General features: G+C 39.4%; 1 pseudogene; it reads left to right on the top strand.

Moving 5' to 3' along the window:
- The first annotated feature begins 7,458 nt into the window (after positions 1-7,458).
- Positions 7,459-8,349, top strand: LOC127197711 (taste receptor type 2 member 106-like; annotated as a pseudogene).
- The last annotated feature ends 4,111 nt before the right edge of the window (positions 8,350-12,460 follow it).

The raw sequence follows: 12,460 nt of genomic DNA, 5'->3' as shown, positions 1-12,460 counted from the left end.
CTGCTGCAGTTTTCAGGAACAGCCACAAACATACAACTAACAAGTATTCCCAGGAGCCTGCACCTGGGGCCAACCAATAAGAGCTACATGTCACAGTGACCAGAATAAGTGAAAAATTCCTTCCTGCAGTCTGGCCCTGGTCCCCTTGCTTAGCCCTGGTCCCCTAGCCAATCAGCTTAAAGGACAACTTTCCTGTACCTCTCTAACCTATCATGTAACAGCAAGGCTTGGAACACCCCTGTCCCCACCTGCCTCCAGTTTTTGCTTTTAAAAACCCTGTTCCTGGGTTCCAGGCACTGTGGGAACCACAGGTTACCATGCAGGCACGGCCAAGTCTAAGAACCACACCACACTCAACCAGTCCCACAAATGGCACAGAAATGTCATAAAGAAACCCCAGTCACAAAGATACAAATCTTTTAAGGGGGTTGACCCCAAGTTCCTGAGGAACATGCACTTTGTCAAGAAGTACAACAAGAAAAGCTTGAAGAAAATGCAGGCAAACAACGCAAAAACAATGAGTGCACATTCAGAGGCCATTAAGACCCTAGTGAAGCATAAGGCCATTAAGTCTGAGATGCCAAAGGGCCACAGCCACAAACTCAGCAACTTGCTTACATAGCTCATCCCAAGCTTGGGAAGAAGATTCGAAGCTACATGGGCAAGGGTAGTAGGCTTTACCAACCACAGCCCAAGGTTCAAACCAAGTTGAAAGCCGCAGCTAAGGCCCAGGCTGCAGCCCCAGCTCAGGCTCCCAAAGCTGCCCAGGCCCCTGTGAAGGCCCCGTAGAAAAGGCTTCTGCCTACGTGAAGACAGATGGACATGTGTGACACAGCTACCTACACACTATTTACAGATGACCAGTGCCCTATGCTGTTTTTACAAATAAACCTGAGGCAAGCTCAAAAAAAAAATCCTGTTCCCCTAGCACTAGAGTCCGCCATCTACCCTCCTCATGAGGGGACTGAGGTCCAGGCTCTGAGCTTGACTAATAAATGAGACCCTGTGTAACTTGCATCTGGCTGATTTCTGGTGGTCTTTGGGGGTTTCACAACTTGGTCATTACAACATATAAGTGGATATTAGCCATAAAGTTCAGGTTAACCAGGCTACAATCCACAGACCCAAAGATGCCAAGTAGGAAGGAGAGCTCAAGGGAGAATTATTGTTTTAAAAGAATAGAATGAAAATATCAATTATTCTATTTTACCAATAAAGACTTAGGAGCCAGATGCTGAAGTGAAAACTTGCTAGCTCAGAGAAGCAAAGACAGCAACTCATCTCATGACCCAATGGAAAAGGCCCAAAAGGCTCACTAGCCCTGCTGAAAGCCCAGGAAAAAAAAAAGGAAAAAAACAAAAACATAAACAAACAAAAAATCCTAAGGCTAAAGGCTTGCTAGTTCAAAGATCAAAATGCCGAAATGGCCAAGATGCTCAAGAGCTAAAAGCTACTTCTACTTCTACACAGTCTTAGATACTTCAACTCAAAGTCCATCCAACTCTTTAATCCTTGTCATCTGGTCTCTTGCTCTGCCTCTTGACCTAGGGTTAACTTTCCTGAACCCTGTGTATTGAAAGTTCTTGGATTAAAGGTATGTGACAGGAATAGCTGAACCACACCTTAATAATGTATTTACAATAAGCAAAAAGTTCTTGGATTAACGGTGTGTGACAGGAATAGCTGAACCACACCTTAATCATGTATTCATAATAAATAAACAAAAAGTTCTTGGATTAAAGGTGTGTGTTAGGGTTTAACCATGCCAAACAAGAAACTGGTTTTTAACAGTTCACAATCTCAGGGTTCACAGTGAGATCAATTATCCTGTGAAACAGAGGATGCTTGAATCTCACTCAGAAGAGGAAATAAAAAAGACATCTGAATTAGATAAAGGGAGGAAAATGGGTAGGAGAGGGACAGGGAGGGGAGTGGGAATGGGGATCAGGAGTGAAAAGGGAAGGCTGGGAAGGATAACTAAAATTTGTGGTGGGGCAGGAGCACCTTTGGGATGGGAGAGGCTTCCAGGAGCCTTTGGGGGTGATCCTAGGTAAGACTTCTTCCAATAGAAGATAAGGAACCTGAAGAGGCTACTTCCCATAGCCAGGTAGGACTTCCAATGGAGGGAGGGGGACACCAACCCACCCACAAAACCTTCAACCCAAGATTTTTCCTGCCTACAAGTAATACAGGGGTAAAGATGGAACAAATATTGAGGGAATGGCCAGCTAATGACTGACCCAACTTGAGGTCAACCCCTGACACTATGAATGATACTCTGCTATGCTTGCAGATGGCAGCCTAGCATAACTGTCTTTTGAGAGTCTTCATCCAGGAGCTGATAGAAACAGATGCAGAGACCCACAGCCAAACAATTGGCAGAGCTCAGGGAGGGAAGAATGGAAGAATAGGATGTGAGGGATTGAGGAGGCTGGAGGGATAAAGGGACCTACAAAGCCAACTAACACATGGAGGCTCACGGAGACTGAACTACCAACCAAAGAGCATGCATGTCTGGACAGAGTCTCTACATATATGTGTCAGATGAGCAGCTTGTTCTTCATTTGGGTTCACTAATAATTAGAGTGGTGGCTGTCCTTAACTCTATTGTTTGTCTTTGGGTCTCTTTCATATAGCTGGGCTGCCTTGTTTGGCCTCAGTGGGAGAGGATGAGCGTAGTCCTGCTGGGACTTGATGTTGAAGGGCAGGTTGGAATCAATGTAGAGACCTCCCCTTCTCTGAGGATAAGGATGGGGTGATGGGGGAAGAGGGGAGGACTGGACTGAGAGGAGAGGAGGAATTGGGGCTGGGGTCAGGCTATGCAATTAATTAAAATTAATGTTTATCTATATTATTTAAATGTCTATTACTGAAAATAAATTGTAGGTTCAATGAAAAGTCATCGAAGTTGCAATGGTTTTCTTCACAGAACTAGAAAAAAATACTAAAATTGTATGGAAACACAAACAATCACAACACAAAACAATCCTGAATACAAAGAACAATGCTGTGTGGATAGTGTTGCCTAATCTTAAATTCTACTACAGAGTCACTGTAGCAGAAACAATGTGGCAATGACACAAAATATAATTTCAGACAAATGGAATAGAATATACAATATAGAAATAAAACTGCACAGCTGCAGCCACAATGTACATTGAGAATGGAGGAACAGCCTCTCTAACAAATAGTTTCAGGAAAACATGTCCACATGTGAAAGAATAAAAGTAGAGCCATACCTCTCATTGTTCACAGAAATCAATTCAACATCGATCAAAGACATTAATGTAAAATGTGAAACTTTAATTGTGATAGAAAGAAATACAAAAAAGTATTTCAAGAGATAGATGTAGGCAGGGACTCTCTGAACAGGTCTGTACTAGGACAAGAAATAACCCCAAAAATTGACAAGTAAGATTACATGAAATTAAAAAGCTTCTGCACAGCAAATGAGACAGTTAACTGAGTTAAGAGATGGCCATATGAATGAAAGAAAACCATTGCTAGCGCTGTGTGTTGGCAGAGGTGTGGGGTGGGGGGAGGGGCGGGTATGACAAAGACAGAGAGACAGAGAAACAGGATTAATATTTATCTATTATGGATAAAAATTGTTTAAGTAAATGTGAAAAGTTAACCAATTCAATCAAGAAATAGGCATAGGAGATATACAAATGATTCTCAAAAAAAAAAAAAAGAAATTCAAATGGTCAATAAACATTTGGAAGTTTGTTTAGCACATTTTGCCATCAGGTAAATGCAAATTAAAATTTCCATTTATTTAATGTAGTCCCATCTGTTGACACTTGGCCCTAGTTCCTGTGCTGTTCATGTCCTAGTCAGACAGTTCTTCCCAGAGTCTTGAGCAGTTTGTTTTCATCTAGAAGTTTCAAATTAAGGCTTTGGACTCTTTCAAATTAAATCTATACAAGGCAAAAGACACAGATCTAATTTATTCTTTTGCACATGGGTGCCTGGTTTTGCCAGCATTTGGTGCATAACTAATCCTTTGCCCAGTGTACGTTTTGTATCCTTTGTCAAAATTAAGGATATGCTTTTGTCAGGTTATTTATGGGTCACCTATTCTGTTTCATTGCCCTATGTATCTGCTTGGATGCTAGCAGCAAGCTTTTTTTTATCACTATATAGTTCTACAGTACAATTTAAAGTCAACTATTGTGATACATCTTACTCTTCGGGATGACTTGGGCTATTTGTGGTCTTTCTTGATTCCATAGAGTTCTTAAATTTCTTCTAGATCTATGAAATATGATCTATTAATTTTAATAGATATTACATTAAATCTGCACATAAATTTTGGTAGAATGACCATTTTCATAATGTTAATTCTGCCGATCCAGGAACATCTTTCCATAATCTAATATCTTCTTTGATTTTCTTTTCCAATGGCTTGAAACTTTCAATGTAAATGTCTCCTCTTTAATTAGGACAGCTTCTAATTCACCTTGTTCAGAAAATGTTCACTAAATGACTATCAGTACCGATAAAGATATGGGGGAAAGGAAATATTTATACAGTGCTAGTAAAACTGAAATTTTTCAGTCTTCATAGAAGGCAGTTCCTCAAATGTAGGTACAGGTATTGCTGAAGTCATCACAAGCTTTGCTGACTGGGCAAAAAGAAATCAAGCTGGGAATAAGCCTGAAGCCTTATCCATGCTCTTTTAGCTTACATAGTGCCATGTGGTACTATGAAAGCTTCTACAAGAGAGTTACCAACCATTGTATTTAACTGTGTGTTCTGCATGCTACACCATAGACCTGCAAGGCAAGGTGTATCTACTGGTAAAACAGTGACAAGCGTGTTATGGGAATAACCAATTGTTTCCTGATTGGACCTCCTCAACATGATGGGATCCGTATCTTATAAAAGTAATTTTATTCTCCTGGCTCGATTGTTATCTGGGAGGCTAACTGCCTCCTTCTGCTAGCCTAGGCCTATTCCTAGAAGTTTCTAGCCTCTCTACAAGCTAATCTAGGCCTGCTTAATAACTCGCCCTTACTTGTTCTTTCTGAGTTCTGGGATGGCTGGTTCAACACAGCTGTTCTGGCTCAAACTATTCTCCTAGCTGACTTACTTAGTCTCGCTTTTCTCTTGACCTGGAATTGCTCTGCTTGGCCTCAAAGTAACTCAGCAAACTGCTCTAATATTCTGCCTTCTTCTCATTTCTGGTCTGTTCCATCTTCACCTGAATTCTCTCTCTCTCTCTCTCTCTCTCTCTCTCTCTCTCTCTCTCTCTCTCTCTCTCTCTCTCTCTCTCTGTCTCTCTCTCTCTTTCTCTTTCTCTCTCTCCTTTTCCACTCTATTCTTGTCAGAGTTGGGCACATCCTATTCCGTCAAATCTTCTGTAATTTGTTACCTTTTTGCTGCCATTCAATTAGACAGTACTTTCAACCATGAGTGCTTCCTTCTACAAACTAACTCTACCTTTGTTTGGGATTAAAGGCATGTATCACCATGCCTGGGTCTACGCTTTTCTTTACCTGACACTTGCTCTATACCAAACAGAACTCAGATCTGCCTGCCTCAGTCTCCTGGATTAAAGGCATGTTTGTATTACAGCAAGATCACACAGACCTAGAAGATCTTTGGATCTCTTGCCACTGGATCACGTAGACCTAGAAAGTCTTTGAATGTGATCTCTTGCCAGAACAGCCATGTTCTGAATTAACATTCCTCTACAATATCTGATGCTTCAAACCAGACCAAAAGCCCAGAGCTACAGTGTGACTCTTTCAGAGAAACAAGTTGAGAGATAGATGAAAATTGAAAGCTAAAATTTTTCTATTTGCATAATATGATAATAGCTAATTACCTAATATGTATAGGTACCCTATGCATTATACCTTGTGTTAAACCCTTAGCATAAACTCCAGTTCAGTGTCTTATTCAACAGTCAGGAAAACTGGGGTACAAAAAGGGACGGTAACCTGGCTAAAGAGCATATATCACGCACACGTGTGTCCATATTACCTCATATACTAGGTAGGCATGAAAGTACACTGAGTCTAATGGCTGCCCTAGTACACATCAGCATGTGTATTCTTCTATACATTCCTTTATATCCCATGCATGTAGGTGTGACCTTAGCAATATGTATAAATATATGTCCAACTGTAGAATCCACGTAGGTATGTTGTACATATAGGTAGATGTTAAAAGATTAAAATCTAAAGCCCTAAATTCCTCCAATTCTTACATGTCATTTATTCTTCAAATGACTGTTATTCCCACACTGCATTTGCCATCATTAACTCTGATTATCTTCCAAGATCAGATGATACTGTGTATATTCAGAATGGTAAGGGTGTAGACCAAACAACAGTTTTTCTGAGATTGGTCGTTCCTCTATTAAAAGCAGTGCAATAATAATTATTATTTCTATCTTGCAAGGTATTTGAAAATGTTCAGTCTATTATCCCAAATAAAGTGCTAACTGTGACAGTTTTTAAAGGGTAATAGAATGACTATATGACCAAATTATAACATCCTAAGCATTCTAAATCAGCATGCCACAGAGATATTTACATCTATGTTGTCTGCACCACTAGTTGCAACCACCAAGTTATAAAATCAGCCTGCTCATCTATCAGTAGATAAATGGATAAACTAAATACGATGTGTATACACAGTGGAATTTTATTGAGTCATAAACAAGATGAAGTTATGTCATTTGTAATAAAATGGAATCAACTGGAGATACATAACAATACTTAAACAAAATTGACTTTGTGAAACTATTACTATGCCCAATTAAGTAGCTAAATAACTGGTTTATTCAAACGTTACTCACATGTACCATTTTAATAATGAAAATTGTAATGATTATTTTTGCTTTCTTGTTTATTTCTTCTGTATGGTTTTGGAGTTTTCAGGGCTTTGTGGATTTCTTTTTTGTTTGTGAACTCTCATTGTGTTACCAAATCCAGTCTGTACCTCCAAAGCTCAAATGCTTCCCAGGTCTCAATCTTTGGAAGAGTTAAATGCAAAGGCAGGTGCTACCATGCCCAGCTAAGGATGAATTGCTGTGCAAAGGGATAAAAGGTAATGCTAGCTTTGTTGATTTGGATCCTGTCAGTGTGTCTAGCATTTCCATACCACCATTCAGTTTATTAAATGCAAAACAGTGTCAGAGAGATACGTAAAATCCGTGAAACAGAAACTTTCATTTGCTTATTAACAAACTACACGCAGACATTACTCTTCACACATCCTCTAACGACATTGTGTCTTAAAGAACAGAAGAGATTCCATAAAGATATCCCTTATTCCACTAAAGGGCATTTCTGGGCCATTCTGACATCTTTAAATAGGGAAGGAAAACATCACTCATATGTCAAGCTGCCATTATATGCAACATTTGGCAGCTAGTTTTTTAAAAAAAAAAAAAAGCTAAAATAGTTATAGTTGCAATGGAAGCAACCTTAAGGCTCTGTAGAGATGCTGACCACAGCAGAAGGCATCCTCCTTTGTTTCACAACTGACTAGTGGGGTCAGTGCTTGGCGTTCTAGGGGGTGGGTTTATCTGCAGGCAAACTGCATTGTCTGTAGCGAGCAGAAGCTCTCCATGGCTGACTTTACTCCGAAATCTGTTTCATATGTATAACAATCTCTAGAAAACATTTAAAATTATTTTCTCTACATATGGTTGCCTCTAATACCCATGTTACAGGGTTTGCTTACCTCTGGATAATTACCAATCACATGAGTACATGATTTGTTACCAGCCTCACCTTCTTCTTTCTCTGAATATACCAATTTTTGCTCACTAGATCTTCCTTTGCTTGAAAAAGAATCAAAACTATGTTTACTCTTCTTCTGGGATGCTTGTTTTCACCATGATCAATTACTTTTCTACTATCAGTGAATATATTTAATGATAAATTGCAACACAGAAATACATCCTGGAAATTTCACCTCCTTCAAAGTGAATTCATCATAAACCACATTTTTCTCACCCTGGGAATCATGATCTTTTATATGATGTCTATCATTACATGCTTCCTAAAGCACAGATACAATTGAATGTCTCAAAACTCAAAACTCTTAACACGGACGTTCATATGAAATTTTTAATTTCTTTATTATTCTGCTTATCTTGCATGTCATAGGTATGTTCATAGAAACATTGAGCTTTTCCAGATCAGAAAGTAAACTTATATTTATTTGGGGTTTAATAATATTTGGGGTGTACCCTTGCTATCACTCATTTATCCTAATTCTATCAAACAGCCAGCTTCTTTGAGGGCATTGCAGCAATTAAAATGCTGCAGAGAAAAACAAGCATGTCAGAATAGCATGGCAGACTTAAAGAGAAATGAACGGACATAGGAAATAGCCTGGTGTGGAGATGTGTTGATGGCTGAAGATAGTTTTCACTCACACATTCTTGCATTGATTTTTTTAAAAGTCTTATTAGAACATCAAGAAAGTCTCTCTTTTTTCCTGAAAATCACAGAAATCTGCCTGCCTCTGCCTCCCCAGTGCTGGGATAAAAATATTTTTTTAATTTTTTATTATTAATTTATTCTTGCTACATCTCAATGGTTATCCCATCCCTTGTGTCCTCCCATTCTTTCCTCCCTCCCCTTTTCCCCTTATTCCCCTCCCCTATGACTGTTCCTGAGGGGGATTACCTCCCCCTGTATATGCTCATAGGGTATCCAGTCTCTTCTCAGTAACCTGCTGTCCTTCCTCCTAGTGCCACCAGGTCTCCCCCTCCAGGGGACATGGTCAAATGTGAGGCGCCAGAGTACGTGAGAAAGTCATATCCCACTCTCCACTCAAGTGTGGAGACTGTTCTTAGGGGATAAAAATATTTTGCAATTGTGTTTTCTTTTCTTTTTTGGTGAGGAGCTGAAGAGATGATTCAGCAGTTTAAAGTTCATACAGCTCTTTCGTTGTTGTTGTTGTTGTTGTTGTTGTTGTTGTTGCTGTTGCTTTTTCACGACAGGATTTCTCCATGTATCCTTGGCTGTTTTAGATCAGCCAGGACTCAAACTCAGAGATCCACCTGCCTCTGCCTCCTGAGTACTGGGATTAAAGGTGTACACCACCATGCCTAGTTACACAATTGTTTTGGGGATATTTATTTGTTTGTTTATTCTTGTCTCATATATTACATCTCTACCAGAGTTTCATCCCCTTCCTCCTCTCCTCCAAGTCCCTTCCCACCTTTCCCCTCTCCTGAGATCTCCTCCATTTCCCTTCAGAAAAGGGAAGGCCTCCCAAGGATATCAACCAAACATGGCATATCAAAGTGAATAAGACTAGGCACCTCTCCTCATATTAAGGCTGGGCAAAACAACCCAATAGGAATAAATGTGTCTCAAAAACAAGCAAAGGTGTCAGAGACAGGCCCCATTTCTATTGTTAGAAGTCCCACAAGAAGACCAAGCTGGAGTAGCATATAGGTTTTGCCTCTATATGTTTCTTAGGCAAAGTAAATACTTGTACAGTTTACAATGTGTACATTTTACACTAACACTTTAAAAAATTCCTTCCTCTTACCCTCAAAACAAGAACAAAAGAGGGGAAGAAAATATAGATAACACCAGGATGTATATGTGTGCCAAACCTCAGGAACCCACATGTGGTGGTTCATGCCTATAGCCCCATAATTCAAGAGGCAGAAAGACTGCTTTGATTCCAAGGTCCCCTTAAGCTATAGTAAGATGCTGTGACAATACACACTTAGACCACACACTCATTCACTCTCTGAGAATTAGAAACACATACTAAAATGCAAACACTATTTTTCTTATTTGCAACACTGACTTTAAAAGCCAAAACATGCAGGACAAATTAACATAACTCTCATACATCTGGTTTGGTTATGAGTAGTGGAGAAGGCTAAGATATACAAATCATGATTTAAAGCAAATCTATTTAGAGGCTCCAGCCTGTTTCTGGAGAGAGAGACAGAGACAGAGACAGAGACACAGAGACAGACACAGACACAGAGACAGAGAGACAGAGACAGAGACACAGACACAGACAGAGACACAGACAGAGACAGAGACAGAAACAGAGAGAAGGAGCCTTTGTATCATAAAAACGTGGAGAAGACATGCAAACAGCTAGTCTAAAACATGAAACTCTTTCCATTCTGATAGTGTCACAACATATAAATAAAGGTAAATATAAAAAGAAAGGAAAATTAGCATAAAAGCTGTAACATTAACAGGTGTTGAACACAAGATTAATAAATAGTGAAATCAAATCACAATGAAATACAAAAATGTCATAATTTACAAACTCATCCTAAACTGATGCCCATTACCAAGCATAATATACTAAGAATATTGAGACATATATAAATAATTATTTAATTTAGACATAATATTAGAGGGATGAATCATCTACAATAGGCTAAAATTGTGCTTTCACTTAGATTTTTTCATATAAGCACGTGTTAAAATAATCACTGGCAATTATTATTATGGCACAATTTTAACTTTTATATGAAAGTCTTTTCAGAAAATACAGATACTCTGGTTAGGAAAGGGGTTAGCCTAACATCAGATCTTCATCTCTTCCTCTTATCCTCCAAATCCAATTCCCCCAGACTTATCCAACACTGTAACAGACCACCTGCTGTGTGCTCCATTTACTCTCAGCCCCCACCTCCAGCAGATCACACAGCTCTTCTCCACACTTCCTTCCCCTTACTCTTTTCAATCTGAACCCAAATCCAGCAGGCATCCCTGGAAGCTCCCAGCTGCCTTTGACAGAAGCAAGTAGGCCCACGAAGCAAGTATGGTAGCTTCAGATCGGTCACTCTCCTTCTCTCCTCCATATCCAACCCCCCAGTTTCATCCCCATCCCTGTAGGAGACTACCTATTGTGACTTATCCTCACTCTCTACCCCTGTTGCCAGAGGACTAATCAGATCCTGGTATAATACCCTGCTTTCTCCCCACCTGTGGATGCACTTAGCATCTCCCTTCCTAACCCATCTCTATTCCTGTCAGCCTTCAATACCTAGAAACATATTTTACCAGGAACCCCCAGTGACCACCAATACTAGGATCCTAGAAGAATTTCCCACCAGGCAGCACACCAACCACCACATTCTCTTGAGAACCAGAGAAGTCAACAGAACCCAAGAAACAAAACACCCACCCAACAAGGGAAGATCAGAATTAAAATTTTTAAGTACCCAGATTCCTAGATGTCAATGCAAAAACACAATCAATAACAACCAGGACAATATGTTTCTACCACAGGATAGTACTGTCTTAGAAACATTCAAAGAGCAATAAAATCAAGTGCAGTAATAAATCTATGCATTTATCATCAACTGATTTCCAACAGAGGTGTCAACACAATGTGCAGAAATTGTAGACTTCAATAAATAGGTTTGAGGAAACTTTATGTCTGCACATGGTACAATGAACATCAATGCTTTATTACACAACATATGAAATTTAGCTAAATGGACCAAAACAAATGCAAAGTCTACAGTTCTAAACTGTGGAATAAAACAGTTGGGAAAGATAGAGTTACTCTGAGGGACAAAATGAATATGACCCAGCAAGTACAGGCAACAGATGCAAAAATAGACAAGTGGGACAGCATCAAACTAAAATTTCTATATAGCAAAGGAGATGATCAGCAGAGAGGAGAGATATCTGACATATCATAATAAGCAAAGGAGACAATCATCAGAGAGGAAAGATGACTCACGTATTTGTATTCGTCTGATAAAGATTAATATCCAAAGTGTAAGGAATGCAAGCAATTTGTATAAACTACTTGCTGTGGTCTTTGCAAATATATAAATCATGTCCTCTCAAAGGAAAACTGAGCACTTCATGAATGCTGTCAAAGAACAGAAATGGAAAAATAATCCATAATTTGAAGAATCCATCATACTCTACCTGAGCCTGTGAAAATAGGTCCATCACAGTGAAACCTGAAATCAAGTGCTCTGTCTGCAAACATAGTCAATACTAAAGAAATTTGAATAATCATAACAACTAGAGAACTCATAGTAAGGACACTGCAGAATGAAGACTTTGACTAATAACTGGGATGACTTAAATGAGAAGCAAAGAATATCTTCTGTTGACTGTATCCTTATCACTTATCTCCAGAGTGCATCTGATTGGTACAATGGTAGGTGCTAAGTGGCATTATGCTAGTCTTGTATCCAGAAACTTAACATCCAGTCATGGCATACACTCATAGTAGCCCCAGGTACTAAAATGTGTATTTTAGCACCATCATAATGGCTTTTATTTCCCCATAGTAGCCAATTCTCCTCATCCACCTTTTTCTGGCTGGAGTGGTAAATTGATAAAATAGCTCATTGGTCCCGTTGGGATAGTTTGCAATTTCCTCACTGGTCAGCCTTAAACTATCAACCTGTAACCTTGAAGCTACAGGAAGATATGTCACCAAAATGTTCATTCCTTGAATAAAAAAAGGGGGTGCAGGG

This window comes from Acomys russatus, chromosome 13, assembly GCF_903995435.1.
Source record: "Acomys russatus chromosome 13, mAcoRus1.1, whole genome shotgun sequence".
NCBI lineage: Eukaryota > Metazoa > Chordata > Mammalia > Rodentia > Muridae > Acomys > Acomys russatus.
This window is presented reverse-complemented; position numbering and strand designations above follow the sequence as displayed.